General features: G+C 46.5%; 1 long non-coding RNA gene across 1 annotated transcript; it reads right to left on the bottom strand.

Moving 5' to 3' along the window:
• Nucleotides 1-1,094: 1,094 nt before the first annotated feature.
• LOC135972638 (uncharacterized) lies at nt 1,095-17,342 on the bottom strand. Its single transcript, XR_010589117.1, has 2 exons — nt 1,974-17,342; nt 1,095-1,740 (listed from the first exon to the last, which is right to left on the bottom strand). It is a non-coding gene; the product is annotated as an uncharacterized LOC135972638 (long non-coding RNA).
• Nucleotides 17,343-19,302: the final 1,960 nt, after the last annotated feature.

Below are 19,302 nucleotides of genomic sequence, written 5' to 3'. Positions count from 1 at the left end.
CCTCTCAGGCTTTTCTGGCAGCCCTGTTGCCAGGTATCCAGTTTAAACTGGAAACTCGAGTAGAAAATGGGACCTGAGTGTCCGGTTAGCAGTGCTGACTGGAAACTAAATGTCAGGTTATAGGAGTAACCACATTAGCCTCCGCTCCTCCCACTCCCAACACCCACCCCCCGAGGGCTGGAAGAGAACCTGTCCTGCTGCTGTGGGAGGAGGGACAGCTCAGTGCAGAGAGAGACAAAGAGAATGGGCTAGAACCAGGTAGGTACCCACTCTATGTGGAGGCAGGGGGATCCTGTTTACCCCCTCCCCAGCCCTGCTGCGCTTGCAGTTTACCCCTGACCCCTCCCTTGCTCCAGAGACCAACCCTAGCTCCTGCCCCACTGTGCTTTTACCCCCGGCCCCTTTTTCCAATTATTCCCCGGGGGGCCCACAAATATGTTTGGTGCCCGGCCCACAAAAAGTTAATCTGGCCCTGGTCACATGGGGGCTAAGCCAGGGCTGCTGTTGCCTGGCCAGGTTTACCCAGGACTACTAGGCCCCCAAGGCCACCTCAGCCCGGCTCTCCCAGTCCTGGAGTCTAGCACGGCTCTGCCCTGCCCCCGGAGCGCTGGGCGGCTGCAAGCGGTAAAGTGCGCGGAGACTGCAGCAAGGGGGCCGCGGGGTGTCCCGGCCACGCGACCCCAGCCTCGCCCCCAACACCTCGTCCAGCGTCCACTGCCTGCACCTCCCAGGCCCGGAACCGCCATGCTCGCGGGCCCTGTTTCCAGACGGACTCAGGGGAGTGAGGTTTCCGGTCCGTTCGCTTTCCCCTTCCCCCTTCCCTCGGCTGGTTTCCCAGAAGACTTTGCAGCTGCTCCTTCTCTTCCGGCTCGGTCCCCGCGGTGGTGAAGCGTCGGTGAGCGTCGCTCCCCAATCCGGCCCCATCGTGCCCACAGGAGTCGGTGGCGGAGCCAGTGCGGGGCGAGCTGTGCTGGGGGTGGGCCCCGCTCTCCGCCTGGGGGCGCGGCTCACGCTCCTGTGCGGGGGGTCTCTGGCATTGGCCCTTGAGGGCTACTCGGATCCGGGGGCAGGAGATCGTTTTTGGGGGGGCGCCCCTGGGAGCGGGGCTGGGGCTGCTGCGATGGGGAACATTAGGCTGAAGCTTGGGGCGAGTCTGGCTCCCACTGGGCTTAGGGCGGACATGTGCTATTTGTGGAACCAGAGGCAGGAGGAATTTGAACAGGATATTTCCCATTGGGTGGGTAGCGCGTGTGGCTGCAGGGGGAAGGTTGGGGATAATCGGTAGGGCTTGGTTATATAGGCGAGAGTTGCCTTTTCTGCATTCCCCTATTGGAAGCATTACAGAGCATGTGGGTATGAAGGAATATGGTGCCTCTGTTCTGCCTGTCCTGAGCTGAACGTTTCTTTCCCCCTCACAGGTTTAATCATGGCCAAGTCCAAGAATCACACCACTCACAACCAATGTAAGTTTGGGTCTGGTTCTGACCCAAAAGTATTGAGATTTTAAAAACGTTGCTTGGTTTAGTACAGTCAGATACAGCAGAGGTAAATTTTCAACACTGCCTCTTTCATGTTTGTGGAAGAGAGATCTGTACTTTCTATCCCTGATGGTGAGAGTTGGTGGAAATGGGCGGGGATACATCTGCCAATAATACTAATACTTAGCATGGGCTTGGGATAGGTAAATATTTTGCCATCCTCAGGTTGTCAGAATAATTCCAGGTGTGTTCTGCTAGACTCCTAGTTTGGAGAAAGATTGGGTTAGGGTCCTCATTTTATTTTTCCTTCAGTAGAAAATCAACCATTCTGGTGAGTTACTTTAAACTTTTATGTCACTCAACAAGAGAAAGCATTCCTGCCCTTCTTGTGGCCTAACATGCCTCAAGTTGAAGGAAGTGACTGTAAACAAGCAAAAATAAAATGTAAATGGTCAAGAGTTGGTATATAGCAGCACAGAAAGGATTTATGCTTACCTCAAAAAGCATGGAAAACTGGTTTGGATGGATTCTTGAAAATCAGTTGTGCCGTTGAATAAAATATTTTCTATGCCATTTTTCTCATCAAAACTTAACTACAATATTAACAACTATTAAACTTCATGTAATGCAAAGGGAAGGTATTATAGAGAACAGGAACATTTGTTTTAAATTGCTGATTGTATTAAAAAGTTTGCATGTGTTGTACTAAATTCTGTATTGGGGGGGGTTATAGGATAAATGGTGGGAAAAAATATCATATTAACAGGAATATTTGATAATATCTGCAGTCCTATTTTTAATGTCAATGTTTCTATCTGTCAACAGCTCGCAAATGGCACAGAAATGGTATCAAGAAACCCAGATCCCAGAGATACGAATCTCTGAAGGGGGTGAATATTTCTCTTTTTATAATTTTGATGTCAGGTTCTGCAGTCTTACACATGAGCTATAGACATCCAGCATCAGTACTTGCACACTTACTTTCCAGTCCTCTGTTTGAAAATGGTTGTCTCATTTCCTAATATGCGTGGGTTTAAACTTTACTACAGTAAACATTATTTTTCTCTTTTCACTGTTTTGCACTTGCCTTTCCTGCAGTCATATACAGTGTTGCAGATTTGTCTAAATAGCTATCCACAAACAGTGTTTAGTCTCACAGGCCTTGTCTAGACTCCACTTTAACTCTACTAGCTTAACACCTGTTAAAGCTGTGGGGGGGTCATGATCCCTTGGGGGGTCGTGAGCTGTCAGCCTCCACCCTTCAACCTTACTTTACCTCCAGCATGTAAAATAGTGTTAAATATAAAAAATGTGTTGTTGTTGTTGTTGTTGTTTTTTACTTATAAGGGGGGTCGCACGCAGGCTTGCTGTGTGAAAGGGCTCACCAGTACAAAAATTTGAGAACCTCTGTGTTAAAAGTATGCTGCCTTGCTTATACTAGGCTGCTAACATACGTTAGCTGACACCTTTTAAATCCTAGTCTGGACAAGGGTCATCTTTATTATTTCCCATGTTTCTCCCCTTCAGTGAATATATGTGGGTTGGATAATTATTTTCCATATTTGTTTTTTGCCTAGGTTTCTAACTTCACTGTTCCCTTTGTATTATTTCTCTGTCCTTATTGGTGTTGAGAAACTCCCCCTCTATAGGACAGAAGTGGCTTTAAATTCCTCTAACTGTGAAATCAGTCAGCTGATATAACAGCGCCTCCCTTTTTTGGAAAATAAAGTGAATAAGAACCCAAAGACATTCCCTGTGTTTATGGGTTTATCTGTATTCTCTTGAAACCTTGGTATATGCAATCATTCTTCAAAGCTTGCATAATGTTTTTGTTTGTTCATACCACAATTAGGGCCCAATCCTGCAAAACCTTACTCATGTGACTAGTCCTATTGACTTCCTTGGGACTACTCTGAATAAGCATTATACAAATAAGACTGCAAGGATCAGGTCCTTATATTGTATGTCATTAAATGCTTTTGATTAGTGAAAACATTGTTTGGGTGACTACAGTAAATAGCAAATTGTGTTTATCTGCAACTTGATCATTTAATAGTGTTTGGCTGTTTGAACTAGGCCATTATGTGTTAGCTTGAGTTTGCAGAGGTGTGTGTCCACACATGCTAACTACACTGCAGTGGTACTGTCGCATAGATTGCTCCAAGAAGCACAAAGTTATTTTGCCCTTATACTTTATGGGTGGATAGGGGGAAAAGGTATCTTCTTACCCCATGTTAGCTAACACATGATAAGAACAGACCATTTAACCTAGTGAAGACAAGGCACTGTTGTATTGACCTGGAAATGCTAAGAACTACCCCCCAAAAAATCGACAGGATTTGTTTGCGGTGTTATTGGATCCAGAATAAATCATTACATGAAATTTTTATCTCATTGCATGGAAATTAAATTTGCCTTATTATCTAATTTCTACTCCAAAGTGCTGTTTGTTTCTGTTTCTAAAACTGAGGGAAAATACTAGTTTAGTTCTAAGAATTACACCTGTTGTGTAAAACTTTTAATTCTGAAGTAGTTTCAGATTTAAATGCCACCAATATTTGGGGATTATTTTTTTTTTAAATGTGTAATGTATCTGTCCCAAATGGGGAAACACTGGCATGCTTCCTAGCTTGAATGTACACTTCAAATGACCTACGATTCCCTCCCCCAAGTTGGTTTATTTTTACCTTGTTTTATAGGTTGATCCCAAGTTTCTGAGGAACATGCGATTTGCAAAGAAGCACAACAAGAAGGGACTGAAAAAAATGCGGGCCAACAATGCCAAGTAACCAGCTTGACTCTCTGCAATGAAAGGACTGGCTTGTTTTGAACCTGAAAAGTAGTTTTTTCTATTGGCATTTGTTACGCTCAAAGCATTTTTGTACAAATAAAATGAGAAGTAACAAAATTCAAGAACAAGCATCCTGGCCTTTTGAGTTTGAAGGCAAGATTTCAAAATGTTGAGTTCTCAAAAATTCCATATTTAATATTAAAATTGTTTGAATTCCATATTAAATATAATTGAGGCATCTTAGCGGCTATTTATAGTCACCTGTGTGCATCTTTGTTCAGATTAACTGGAGTTTTCACAGTTTCCACTTGATGTCTGTTGTCCTCAAAGGAAACTGAAATGACTGCTCCCCCTCAGTGCTTTTTTAGCCTAACACGTTATTGATGTGACTCTGGTTTTGGATTTTACGCACATGTTTCACACTAGCCTATTTTTCCAAGTTACAAAATGTTTGTTACTTGAACTCTAAAAGTAAAGCTGGAATTGGAGCTTCTTGTGTAAGTTTCTTCAATGTAAAGTACTGTCAAATGACTTTGAGGAAAGCACAGTTCAGTAAAATGTCTTTTCTGTGCATAAACCAAAATACATTCTCTAAAGGACTAGCTTCCTTTTCCAAAAATTGCAATTTAAAAAAGTAGTTTTGATGCACCAAAATTCTTGCTCTAGCGTTGGTGGGTTCCACTACAGACAAGGTAGTGTAGTTATCAGGGGACATCCTAACTTTGCATAACCACATTCTGATTAGGTATTTCTGCTACACCCATTGCTGAGGTCTAAAGCCAAGGGAATAAATATAAATTGGGATAGTTGACAGTTTTAAATACGCTGGGGAGGGCCACAGTAGCTGTAGTTTCCTGTCTAACGCCTTCAAGGTAAAGCATCACCTATGAGGTGTGTGCATCCCTGCGTTAACAGTGAGTAACTGCATTATGTGACTCTGGGCTAACTGCATATAATCTGTCATTAAAATGACCCCTTTTTACACATCACTGGAAAAGATATTTCTTGGCTGTAGAATTATGATGCTGGTAAAGCCAGCATAACACCAACATTTTAAACAGTTCACTTTAATGTATGCTATTGGCCTGATTCTCATTTGGCCTGGTCTACACAAGTTTTTTGCATCTGTCAGGAGTGTGATTTATTTTACTGCTATAGTTCTACTGTATGGGAAAAGCTATACTTGGGTCAAGTCTACATTACAAAATTAAGTCGACCTAAGTTATATCAGTGTACAGTCACCACAGTAATTAAATCACTTTTGCATGTCCACACTACGCTCCTTGTGTCAGCAGTGCGCATCCTCACCAGGATGCACAGATTTAACTGTCAGTGTGGGGCATTGTGGAATGGTTTCTGAAAGGCAGCAATAATCGATGTACACAACACAGCGTCTACACTGTCACTGCGTCGACCTACTCGCAACGCCTCTTGCAGAGGTTGAGTTAAGTCAGCATAATGGGCAAGTTACATCAGTGGGAGCTACATTTTAGTATAGACCAGGGGTAGGCAACCTGTGGCACGCGAGCTGATTTTCAGTGGCACTCACACTGCCCAGGTCCTGGCCACCAGTCCGGGGTCTCTGCATTTGACTTTAATTTTAAATGAAGCTTAAACATTTAAAAAAACATATTTACTTAACATACAATAGTTTAGTTATATATTATAGACTTATAGAAAGAGACCTTCTAAAAATATTGAAATGTATTATTGGCATGCAAAACCTTAAATTAGAGTGAATAAATGAAGACTCGGCACACCACTTCTGAAAGGTTGCCAACCCCTGGTATAGACATACAGCTTGATGTAAGCTACCATACATCAACCTAACTAGTGCAGACCAGGCCTTGTATAACTAGCCACACTAAGGGAGTGTCACTATCTATCTGTGTAATTAAAACAGTGCAGCTTTTATGTGTAGGCAAGTCCTAAGACCTCTTCACAGCACTCTGGTAGTGTTTGAAGCCATAAAGTGGGTGTTCGATGTTTGGCTATGTGTGTGTGTGTTCTCTCTGTATGCCTCCCCAGCTCTGTATGAACAGCCGGCACAGCAGACCTCAAGTGAACCGCCCAATGACCACAAGATCCGTTGAGGTATGAAGGCGCCAGGTTTATTGTTGACAAAGCATGGTAATAGCACCTGGCAGACTCTACAAAGATACTAAGACATGTATGCCCCTGACAACAGATGCAGCTCAGTGAATGGTGGGACTTTCCATCCCCCCCTCTTCTGAGATACAAACAAATTAGTACTGCCTCTGACATAGTTACTTCCCCCAATGCGGCTAGTTATCACTCATCACCTTGTACATGTTCGTTGAATCAAAACATCTCTATTACGTATTGTCATCCTGACCTTGTCTTTTAGGAGGGCTCAGTGTGTTCCTGTTATCATTGAGGAATGTTTTTTGTACCATCCTTGATATCGGGATGTTCTGGTGCCATTTGATATTGGGATGTGTTTGTCTGAGTACTGTAATCTGTGCTTAGCATTTCTTAGGAATGCGTATTTCTGCATTATCAGCCCTGTTCTTGCCAGATTTTGTGAGCAAGCACTGCCTCATACCAGGCCTCTGATACAAGGGCTTATGTTTCAGGCTCTCTTCCTACTACATCAGTTACCTCATTCTATGTTTCCTTTACACTACTAGAAAAGTGTAAAGATGGCTTAAGTGAAGAAGAGTATCTGTGATCTCCAGCTGCCCATTTGGTAACAGTTTGCCTCTGGTTTTCATCAACTATCTCAGACCTGTTCTAAGCACTCCTGTTGCTAGTCAGAAGAAAGCTTCTGTATTGCCTAGAAAGGGGCCACAAAGCCAGTTCTTTTGTAGACAGCCCCCCAAAAAGCCAGTTCCTTTGTAGACATCCCCCCAAAAAACCATTTCCATTTGCTTTCTGGGAAGGAGATTGAGTAATAAAAATAGAGGCAGAACTAGATCTAGCTGACTATTTTATTACACTGGGAAGAAAGTGTGTGTATTGTCATTTATAATAGGTTTCAATAAGATATTTGAAAAATAATGGATAGTTCTTGGGAACTCAGGTGTGGCAACAGTCACCCCTGTAATTATGGATGTTATCAATGGCTCTCTTGCTGAAAACATGTGATCCAGGTTTGTAAGGCCATGTAAAATTACCAGACTTCAAGCATTTCCTGATGGCTTTACAGAGTTCCTTTGTTAAAATTAGTTGTTACTGTCTCTTTAATGAACTTGGTGACTTGACAATCCTGGAGATTGAGGGTCTCTACTGCTCCTCAGAGCAGGGGACAGCACAATGCCCCTTCGTGCTGTCTCCTGCCAGTGTGCAACCTGGAAGAACAAGTTGTGATAGCATGAGGGCTGAAGCCAACCCTGTGGCAGCTCTTTAGACCGGGGTCGGCAATCTTTCAGAAGTGGTGTGCCAAGTCTTCATTTATTCACTCTTAATTTAAGGTTTCGCATGCCAGTAATACAGGGGTTCTCAAACTGGGGGTCGGGACCCCTCAGTGGGTCGCAAGGACATTACATGGGGGGTCCTGAGCTGTCAACCTCCACCTCAAACGCTGCTTGCCTCCAGCATTTATAATGGTGTTAAATATATTAAAAGGTGCATTTAATTTATAAGGGGGGGTCGCACTCAGAGGCTTGCGATGTGAAAGGGGTCACCAGTAAAAAAAGTTTGAGACCCACTGCAGTAATACATTTTAACATTTTTAGAAGGTCTCTTTATATAAGTCTTTAATATATAACTAAACTATTGTTGTATGTAAAGTAAATAAGGTTTTTAAAATGTTAAAGGAGCTTCATTTAAAATGCAGAGCCCCCCGGACTGGTAGCCAGGACCTGGGCAGTGTGAGTGCCACTGAAAATCAGCTCACGTGTCGCCTTTGGTACGCGTGCCATAGGTTACCTACCCCTGCTTTAGACAATGTATTGTTTTTGTCTTTGAACATGACTATGGAGCAATTATTTGATGTTGGGGTTGCTGTAATGACACTTCACCACCAGATGGTGCAAAAGGGATGCTTGTCAGGTGAAAAATAGTCAGATTTTTTTATTCAAGGCCTACACTTGCTCCCTTTCTTCCTTGTGCTTCTCCCTTGTAACTATAGAGTCCCCAGTAGATATGCCTGTAAAAACTTCTAGATACCTAGAGGATGAGTGTCCTCTCCCTCGGACCCAAGGAAGGGTGCTCTGTAATGAGGGGCATGTACCCCACACCCAGTCATGCAACAAAGAAGTTAAAAGCTGCTATAGGAAGAAGCTGCCTGGGCTGTCAGTCAGTGCCAGCTGTGACTAGTTAAGGAGCAGGCTTGAGTGAAAGGGAGACAGAGGCTGTGGGTATTTGTTGCAGAGGAGGAAAAAACAGAGAGCTGGGCTGGATTGTTGCTTTGGGAGCTAGGAGGGAGTGCAAGTCACAGAGATCAAAGATAGTGAAGGCTTCCTCTCACCACGCCCCTGCCAGTGGAAGTGTTTTCCTTGCTGTGTGTTTTCTGGCCTAGTTTCCAATGTCGCTGGTGACAGGGCCTTCTCTGGGGAAACTATTCCACAGTCTAACACATCCCCCGTGGGGAAGATTTTTCTCCTGTTTAGCCTCAATTTTCCTTCTGTTAGTTTTGCCCCCTTAATCCCAGTCCCAGCTCTCTGTGCTGCATGGACTGTTCCCTCTCAGGCTCTAGACCCATCCGTTATTTATAGGCTTTATTATCTCCCTCCCTCCCCCAGCAGTTGACAAGCTCACCATAGTTAGCTCTTTGAACATTTCCTCTAAATCAGCCCCTGCAGCCTTGGTGTGGTGGAGAGATGAATGAATGGGGGCAGGGCAGAGAGAGGGGGAAGGACACATAGAGAAGAAAGGAGTATGGGGGGGAATGTGAGAAAAGGGGAAAGCACTGTAAGTATCAGAGGTGAGAAGAGCAAGAAATAACATAAGAGTCAGAACAGGGGAGATTTAGGAGAAAGGGAGCTGGAGGTGCAGATACAAGGTAGAAAATGGCCAATGATAGACAGTGAAGTGGGTGGGGTGAATGTAACATGACCCGGTTTTTATTCTGAAAGCAAGGGGGAGGGGGATGAAGAGTTAGTACCTGCCCCTCCCTATCCCCCTTCCCTTGGCTGCCATAATCTTTCCGGGTGCTTGTCTCTGCCTGCCCCCAACCCCCCCTCAGCAGGCACCCTGCTTTTTCCACTTCGAACATTGAGTTCCCCTGCCAGAGAGTGACTGAGTGAGAGGAGATTCTGAGCCCATAGGCTAGACTGAGCCCTGATTCAAAGTTGCTTGTTCAGGAGATGGCCTGTGTTAAATATACTCTGAAGCAAGGGACTCTGGTCTGTGCTCTACAAGCTAGGGAGTAGGTGTTCCTGGGAAGCAAGATTCCTGCATGGGCTTAGCTGACGGAAGAGAGCCCTGTTAGTTTTAACCCTTCCTGCAGAGTCTATTTTTAGAGAAATCCCCTGGAGATAATCTAGTCCCCTGGGCCAAGACTTTCAGTCATATTTAGGTGCCTCGCTCTCATTGATTTCAGTGGGAGATAGGTATCTAAATACCTTTGAGGCTCAAGGCCTTGATGACTTTTAAGAACAGTGCTGGTCTCTTCATGAACATCTTCTAGGTCTCTGTAGGGGGTCAAAGGTGGCAAAGCTGCGGATCCATCCGTGTATCTAACATTCTGGCTAGTAAGGCATTGCAGTTACAATGCTTTGTGCAATTGATAGGTAGAACAGATTGCCGGGGGCAGAGTTATCGTGGCTGTGGGGGCCATATAAAATTTTTGCTGTACATTTTGGGGTATGTAAAATCTCAGCTGTAACTTTGCCTTAAATCTCTGATTACTCCTGGATGGCGAGTTCCACTTTTCCTTGTCCCCTGAGCATTTTCTCCCAGAAGTGTCAGCAACTTGAGTACCTTGCTCACAAGCCACAATATGTAGCGGCCACAGGAGAGGCACTTGGTCAGGTTTAGAGCAGGGGCTTCTGGTGTTAATGGGGAGAAGGGCCTAAGGGGAGAATTTCTGATCCTTTCTCTCCTACAGTAAAACTGCCTTTGTCAGGAGCCATTTCTCATCGCTGCCCTTCAGCCTGCCCTTCAATGTGAGAGACTTTCCCAAATATGGGCGCAGCTACTCCCCGACCAAAATAGCCCCTGTGTGACACAATGCAGCGTGGAATAATGTAACCTTAATCCAGGGCTTCATTGTGCAGAGAGAGACGAGGACTCTTGAACTTTCACGGCTGCTCAGTGTCAGGTTTACTATTGTCTTCATGCTATTTTGACTCTTCCCTATACATGCTTGGGCGTCCTCCAAAAGAGCCTTGGCATGAGCAAGACATTTGATTTCCAAACCCCAGGCAGCTGGAGGCAGAATCATCTGGGGGCCAGATCCGTGTCACAGCTATCCTTTCCCGCTTTACTATCTTACTAGGCTTCTGCTAAATGCAAGTCCATAGCAAGCTACAGCTTGGTTACGGTCACCATTATGTATGATTTCTGTCACAGTAGCACCTAGGAGCTCTAGTCCTAGACTGGCACCCTATTGTGCCAGGCACTGTACCAACACCACAAAAAGCTGGTCCCTGCCCCAAAGAGCTCTCAACCTGCATGTAGGCCAGATGCTCCACTCCATGCTCTTGGTCAGAGGAAAGCAATATGAGTAGAATGGATGGGGCAGCCTATGGTGGCATGGCCTTTGGGTTTGAGTGTAGGGCTGGAAGTTCCCAGGACTGACACCGACTGCTCCTGTAGCCTTGGCCAAATTGTTTAAATGCTCTGCCTTCATTTTCCCATTGGTAATCTGAGGCTGCTTAGGTGTATTTATAAAGCCATTTTCAGATGAGCATTAACCCTAGCCACCTAGCAATGAGACTGTTCTGTATCACACCATATTATTGGTCACCAAGAAGTCCCAAAACTGTTCCTATGGAGAGAAGCTATGAAATAAGAAAGGAAGCCTGTTTTGTTTATTGAGGTCTAAGAGCAGCTGAGCACTGATGGTTTCAGCACTTACGGAAAGCCTATGGAAAGCTGCTACTTCCTCTTATGCTCTGAAATCTTCCCATTGAAGTGAGTGGAGGTGCAAGGACTGCAGGCTCAAGCGCACAGTGCAGCAGATTGCACTCTGGATCCAGGGCACCAAAATGCTGTGTGTCCCTAACGTTTATTTTAGGAGTCCTAGGAACCAAACACTAGGTTATGGGCTTCCCAGAGACTGTCAAAAAATAGTCAGTTTGGCAGCAAGAGACCCCTTAGACCAGTAGCAGTCAGCTTTGTCAGTAATTTTCTATGCTTTTTTCCTTTATTTTAAATATGAGTTTAAATTCCAGCCTTCTCCCTCCGAACTTGCCTTCAGCATCTGCCTGATCCTGTCATAAAAGCATAGCTCTGTGTTTATGATATCACTGTGATGTCACAAATGTTACTGTCAGATGTATGAATCCACAGCAGCAGCAAGTAGAGGAGAAAGCCCTTGTGTAAACAGTCAAACATCCTTGATAGCTAATAATGGGCTACAGAAGTGCTTGGAAACAAGTGAAACAGACATGGCTGTAACTGAATATGTAAGACAGAAATATATTTTATGTTCTGCTGAAAGTCTGCGCTGATATTTCAGTTAGCTTTAACCACCATGAAAGTCCCTCTTGCACATGAGGCTATGGAAGGTGCTTGATCAGGAAGAGTAGCCTCAGGGTTATGAAGGGTCTGAGCTTTATGCATGTGAAATTGCTGTTGATAGAAGTACATCAAACTGGACGAGGCCAAGAGTGCAATGTGGAGTGGATCTGAATTAGTTTAGGTGGGGTTCATGGTCTGGGTCTGAGGCTGAATCAGGGTCAATCCTTGTGTTTGGGATCAGATTCTGTGGTACAGAAATAGCACAAGCTGCTCTTGCAAGATTTTGGCTTCAAAATAATATACTTTGGAGATTTTCACTATTCAGGGATGAATATTTTACAAGGTTGGCTGTGTCCTAGGCAGAATCAGAAACCCTTCTGGTGGTGATCCAGTCCAGGTTTGTTGTTGGTTTGTTTTATAGTACACCTAGAGGCCCTAAGTGAGATTAGGTGCCTGTTGTGCTAGGCGCTGTACAAACAGCTAGTGAGAACCAGTCCTTCACCAATTCACTTACAATCTGAATGGGGGACGACGACAGAGAGGTGAAGTGATTTGCCCCGGGTGTCACAGCAGGTAGTGGGAGATCTGGGAATATAATCCAGGTGTCCTGAGTCCCAGTGCAATGCCCTATTCACTAGACTACATTGTTTCAGATCGCAAGTATCCTTCCCATCTCTCCACCCTGACACGTAAAGGGGTTCAGATCAGAGATGAGACTCTGGGTTTGGCCCCTCTCTAAACAAACTACATGGGGGAATAGTTGATTACGGAGTAAGACCTCGTGCAAAGCTTTGTGACCATGTCAGAATGTAATACCATGTGCTAATTTAAAACAACAGGAAAGGCTCTGATGAGGGCATTCACCCAAGAGGACCAGAGGAGGGAGGGATAGCTCAGTGGTTTGAGCATTGGCCTGCTAAACCCAGGGTTCTGAGTTCAATCCTTGAGGGGGCCACTTAGGGAACTGGGGAAAAATCTGTCTGGGGATTGGCCCTGCTTTGAGCAGCAGGTTGGACTAGATGACCTCCTGAGGTCCCTTCCAACCCTCATATTCTATTTACAATGCCATGGTACAGTCAGTTCAGTTGAAACTTTTTGCACAGAATCATGCTTTGGTGACAACCAGAAATAAGGCTAGATGTGGGTCTAATTTGTAACACTTTGTACACAGGGCTGATGAGTACTTGTGGGCTCAATTTACACACAGATGCTCAGGTGTCTCGGAAGTGAACTGATCTATATCCCTGTTTTGATACAGGTGCTACAGTTCTTAGACATATGTCTGCATTAATGACATTTTCACATGGTGAAACATTATTTATCACTAGTGATCCCGAATGTATGCCCATTCAAAAAACATGTATGACACTTTATTCACAAGATCAACTGTCAGTATCTTGGTCATAAACCTTCTGTCTACCTCTCACAATAAGATGCATAGGAAGTAGTAGCTTGGTTAGTGTAATGCAGCGGTCCCCAAATTTTTGAGGGTCGCACCTCACCTTCCCCTGTCTGTGCCTCCTGAGAGCCAAGGCCAGGAGCGGGGCTGCGGCTTGGGGGAGATGGACAGAGGTAAAGGGGCCAAGGCTGGAGCCCAGGGTGAGGGTGGAGCTGGGAGCAGAGCGGCAGCCGAGCCACAGTGAGGGATGGCAGCCAAGCCTCTGCCCGGGTGTGGAGCCATGCAAAGGCTGGGGTCATGGCTGGGGTGGGGCTGGAGCAGAGCTGGGGGCGGGACAGGCTGGGTGGCACTCCCTCCCTGCCCCATGTGGGAGCTGGCCTGGCCTGCCCCCTCCTTCCCCCCCGAATGTTCCTCCACACACCCCTAGGCACACCCCACAGTTTGGGGACCACTGGTTTAATGCATAATAAAAGCTTTGTGCTCATCTCTGAGTGAAGTGAGGATCTGAATGTGCAATATACCACGGCTAGGGTGACCATATTTCCCAAAGAGAAAACGGGACACCCCCAGCTGCTCGCCCGAGGGCCTCCCCCCTCGTGAGGTTGTTGCCCATCGCTGGAACCCTATCGCCCCCCCAGCTCTGCCTCCACCCCCCTGCAGGGCGCTGGCATCTCCACTCATCCCCCACACGTTCCTCCACACCGCAGCCCACTTTTTGGACAGAAGTGGGCATTTGTCCCATGTGCTCTTGCCAACTGATCACCTCAGCAAGAGCAAACGGGACAAATGGCTCCTTTTGAAAAAAAAAGTCAGGACAGCCAGGACAGGGCTTAAAAAAGGAGCTGTCATGGCCAAAACAGGCCATATGGTCACCCTAACCATGGCAGGATGCAATTTCTGCCAGCTAAAGAAGGTGCACAGAACATGCAGCTCTGAGCAGGTTTGTGTGCATGGCAAAGCGTGCCTGAGCCTTGTCTGCAGTAGCAGTTGAGCACTGATACAGCAACGCCATTGCTGGCAGTTGCTGGAATGCAGGTACTAATTTTATTAGTGTAGTTGCCTATTCACCTGTGAAGTGGGAGATGAAAGAGAAGGGAAAACATATCAGAAAGTGGTTTCTTCTGTTTCACCAGCCATTGCTTAGTTTGTGCCTGTCACTAAAATGGCTTGGAAAAATGAGCACATAGTGTTGTTCACACTGCATAAGTATTAGGATAACTGGATGCAAAAAAGGCTATGATTTTCTGATGCATGGGAGGGATTTTTACCATCTGCAATCGTATCAGAATTGTCCCATTGTATATGCAGTAGAATAGCAACTGCAGTTATAACAACTATGATCAGAATTACAATCCTCAGTCTTCAGGGTCTGGATTGAGCACCAGGCAGGAATTTCCTCCATGATATAATAGTGCACAATTTAGGAATATTATTTATGCCTTTCTCCCTGGCATCCGGCATGGGCCATTGCTGGAGAGAGGATACTACCCTAGATTGACTGGCCAAGCTCATAAAATACTTGTGCCCGTTCACGTGTGGCATGGAGCATCCCTCACCCCTCAGTGAGGTGATGAGTGATGATGCATGGAAGGTCCCTCCCCCCCCCCCCCTGCTGAGGTGAATAGGAGTTGGGGGTTTTCAGGACCTCCATAGGATCTGCTCTCTGCATTGTAGTCATGGGCTTCCTCAGTTTCCCTGTAAGACTCATGGTTTGCCTCCCAAGACTTCCATACTCTCACAATTACAATAACCAGCCTTTCCTTGGCCCAGATCAGCCCGCACACAGGAAACCAGGGTAGATGAACCTCTGTGTTTTCTGTTTGGGGGCAGGGTTTGTCCTCCAACCCTATGGAAGAAGCAGAGATGTGAGACCCCCAAGCCCCACAAATCCAGATCTTGGGGATCCACTGAGGCACAGGAGCCCCTCTGCCTTCTCTGGCTTCCTGCCAACATGGCTGTGATGGAGCTTTGCTCACAGGGCTTCTCCTGCCAACAGTGGCTCCTGGAACCCCGACTTAAGATGGCAGGAGGTTCCCTGCCTGTACCCATCCTGCACCTCACCAGCCCTAGGCCCATATCTCCACAGAGGACTCTGAGATCCTATTCCCTGCCTGTGAAGGGTGAGATGCACACATGGGAGCAGGGGGAGGGACCTTCCATGCGTAGATCTTAGGGGGAAAGACAGGCTCCTCATGCTTCCATTGGGTTGAATCCCAGTTGGTATCTAGCCATTGACTTCAATAAGGCCCAGATCTGGCCCTGTGTGGGCGTCGCCCGTTTTCATGACTCTCGGGGGGTTTCACTGTCTTTTGAAAGGGTTGAGAAACAATGTGACTTGTTGGCAGCAACTCTCGTGGTGCCGACAAGGCGTCACCTTCTCCCTGCCTCACAGATGCTCGGACTAAACCCTGACAGAGACACATAGACACCAGCACGTCAAAGGGGATGACGGCCAGGGACAGAATGAGCTGACAGCTGCCTGATCAACGCGTGCATCAAGTATTCCCTGTGTGTCAGGAATAATATGGTTAGAAATAGACACTGTCATACTGGCATAGGACATACCTAGTCTGAATAGTTTAATGGGGGGCGGTTACCACAAGGCAGTTGTTCCCAGAGCCCTGTGAGCATTTGCAGGCTGCATCCAACAAACCCAGAACCACAGAACTCAGCTGGAACCAGTGGGGTTGGCTGGTTTTCTGCCTGAATAATGTAGTAATAACCCTTTGTGTCTCACTCAGTCCAGCCTGTCTCCTCGACAATGCCCTGTAGTATGGTCCAGTGCTTTGCCCAGCCTCATTTTAGATGTCTCACACGATGCAGTTCCCTCCATTTCCAGTGGGAGGCCATTCGCTACATAATTCATCTCCCTGTTGGAAAAATGTCCTTGATACTCTAGATTCTCTCTTTTAGTTTCTTCCCATCACTCCTAGTGGTACCTGCTGTGTAACCTCCGAAACCGTGAATCCCCCGAGCTTCACTCTGGACCTTCTGGGAAACTGGTTTTGGGTTTTGAGATTGTAACATAAGTTTTAAGTGTATTTGCACAGCTGTCTTAGAAATTCAATTGCTCCCCTTAAAATGCCTGTGCATAGCAGAATGTCCTGTTAAGAAATATAACCAGGGCAGACAGCCTTTTGGAACGCTTTTTAGAACCTTCCGGACTCCATTCTGCAAGGCACTGAACACCCTCAACCCCAAGGAGGCGCTCAGCACCTTGTAGATGGTATTCACTCTCTGTGTCCATAGGCAAATACCAGAACCTTTCTGTGCCTGCCAGTTTACCCTTCAAAGTGCTCTGAGATTCCCCAGTAATTGCAAAGTATCATATATTAAGTATAAAAACTTCCCTTTGGACTGAGGAGATTCTCCTTTCTCAGGGTGAAAAAGAGTTTGCCATACGACAAAAGAATAAGTCTCAAATGAATCAGGAAGCAGCAAACAAAATGCTACAGCCAGACAAACAGGCAAGCCAGCACCGTCTGGTTCTTCTCAAAGCGGATGGCTTTGAATGGCCTGCACAACCCCAGAAACCTCTCTGTGTGCACACCTCAGGACCGCAGGACCATCAGCCCCGGGAAAGGCAGAGGAAGGAAAACACATGAAAGCAGATTCCAAGGTACAGTTAATCAGACACAAGGTAAAATTAACCATGTGATGCTGCAACCAAAGGTAGCAAAAGAGAAGGTGACACTCTATGTAAACAAAGTGTAGGTTAGAGTTGGGTGAGAGCCCACTGTGTTTGCATGAAGAGTTTCAATTTGGGCCCATTTAGCAGACAGGTCCAAGCCTTGGATCTGAATTCCCCCACAGTTCAGGGAGTGGAATTCCAGATTGAGCCCCATCCCTAGTTCATTCCATGTATGTAAATCAGCGAGGGAGGCACACTGCTCTACACGTGCTTTGTCAGCGTGTATAGTGCGTGCTGGGTCACAGGAGCCCCAGAGTACAGGGAATGGGTGCAGAGCAGCAGCCTGGGATTTAGCAAAGAGGCTGCCACATGTGAACAAGATCCCCAAAGGATAGGGTTACCATATCTATTAAATAAAAAAAGAGGACCCTCCACGGCCCTGGCCCCGCCCATTTCCCCACCCCCCAGCCCCGCCCCAACTCCGCTCCCTCCTCCCTCCCACTCCCAGCCACTCGGAAAGGGCTGCCCGAGCGCTACCGGCTTCACGGTTTGCCGGGCAGCCCCCAGACCCTGCGCCCCTGGCCGGCGCTTCCCCAGCGCAGCTGGAGCCTGGAAGGGGAAGCTCCCAGCCGGGGGTGCAGGGTCTGGAGGCTGCCCGGCAAACCATGAAGCCGGTAGCGCTTGGGCTTCGGGCAGCCCCCTTGCCTCCGGACCCTGCGCCCCCATCCGGGCACTTCCCCTCCCGGGCTTCGGCGGCGCAGGGTCCGGAGGCAAGGGGGCTGCCTGAAGCCCATAGTACTCGGGCAGCTCGGCTCTTAAACAGAGTCGAAGAGTCGGGGAGGAGCAGAGCCGCCATTTTCCCGGACATGTTCGGCTTTTTGGCAATTCCCCCCGGACGGGGGTTTGAGTGCCGAAAAGCCGGACATGTCCGGGAAAAAGAGGACGTATGGTAACCCTACCAAAGGAGCTCTGTGTGGCTGGGAGGGGGTGAATGGGGTGGGGAGCTGGGACCCTATTTGATTTCAGAGGGGAGAGTAGCATGCAAAGGTCTGGGTAGTTCAGAAAAGCAGCCAAGTGCTTAGAAACTCATCTGAACTGAATCCCTGAACATTTCGGAGGTTCTTTCACAACTAAAGCAATGCACTGTAGCTGGCTAACATTTTACCTTAATACACAGCATATTTTTGTTTAGTCTGTGAGGATGGGGCCAAAGAGAGTCCCGTGGGTGCACAAGGTTGTGGGGAGAGTACCCTTTGCACATACAACTGTGGGGTTTGCATACATAAATGCATGGACATGGATGTCTGTGCATTTTGTGGGCATGTAAGCATGTGAGCACATTTTTGACCATGTGGCCATTAGTATTTAATTGAGGCAGTGTGGCACAGCAGCAGACAGTGTCATGGGCTGGTTGTCAGGAGACCTAAATTTCTGTCGCAGCCACAGACCTTGCAGTGTGATGTAGAGGAAAGAGAGGGCAGATCACATTACCGCTCTGTGCCTCAGTTTCCCCATATCTAAAATGCGAATGTCAATCCTCATTAGTAAAGCACTTTGGATGAAAAGTTCTGTGTAACTACTAAGAATTATTGATGTTATTAATTAGGAATTATTATGATTATTAATAATCACTCTCTCTTCTGAGAGTCTCTCTCCCCTGACATTTAAAAAGTCCATCAGTGGCATCCTTCAAGGTGAAATTCAAGACTCTGTTTAAAACATCCTATTTATTTTGTATGTTGTTTGAATATGCTGGATGTGTTTGTTGGAGTTTTCATCAGATTTTATTCCTACTTGGAGATTTAACTGGGCATTTGGACTATTTATTTCAAATTACATTTTTAGTTTATTTTTGCTAAGGTCCCAAGTAGGGCCTTTCAGGCATGAGGTGGTTATAAGTTAACGCTTATGGACCAGATTTTCTAAAAAACACAGATGCACCACTCTTTGAGACAAATGCTAACATAATTCATGCTTAATTTGTGTTTGCAATTACTGCAGCTGCATTTATAAATCAGGTAATTGTGTACACATCACCTTAACTGGCCATTTGTGAACAAATTTACCTGATTTGTGCACACAGTTCTGGTAACTGTGTGTGCAAACTAGGTACACAGCTGCATACTTAATGTTTTAAAATCTGTCTCTGTTGTTGTTATTAGAGGTAGAAATAAATGGTAGGCAGGTCTCAAATACACATATATAGATGCAGATCCGCTGACGGGGGAGGGCAAAGAGGGCAATTGCCCAGGGGCCCAGGTGATTTAAAAGGGCCCGGGGGCTGCCGCTGCTGCTGCGGTAGCTGAGGCTGGCATGGCCAGGGCTTCCACATGCCCGCCCAGCTGAAGAGCGTGCCCAGCAGCGTAGCCAGCAGCTCGCTGGGCACCAGCCAGTGCAAGTGCAGCACCGACCA

The sequence above is a fragment of the Chrysemys picta genome, chromosome 7 (assembly GCF_011386835.1).
Source record: "Chrysemys picta bellii isolate R12L10 chromosome 7, ASM1138683v2, whole genome shotgun sequence".
NCBI classification, from domain to species: domain Eukaryota; kingdom Metazoa; phylum Chordata; order Testudines; family Emydidae; genus Chrysemys; species Chrysemys picta.
Note: the sequence above shows the minus strand (reverse complement) of the source record. Positions and strands in the feature narration are given on the sequence as shown.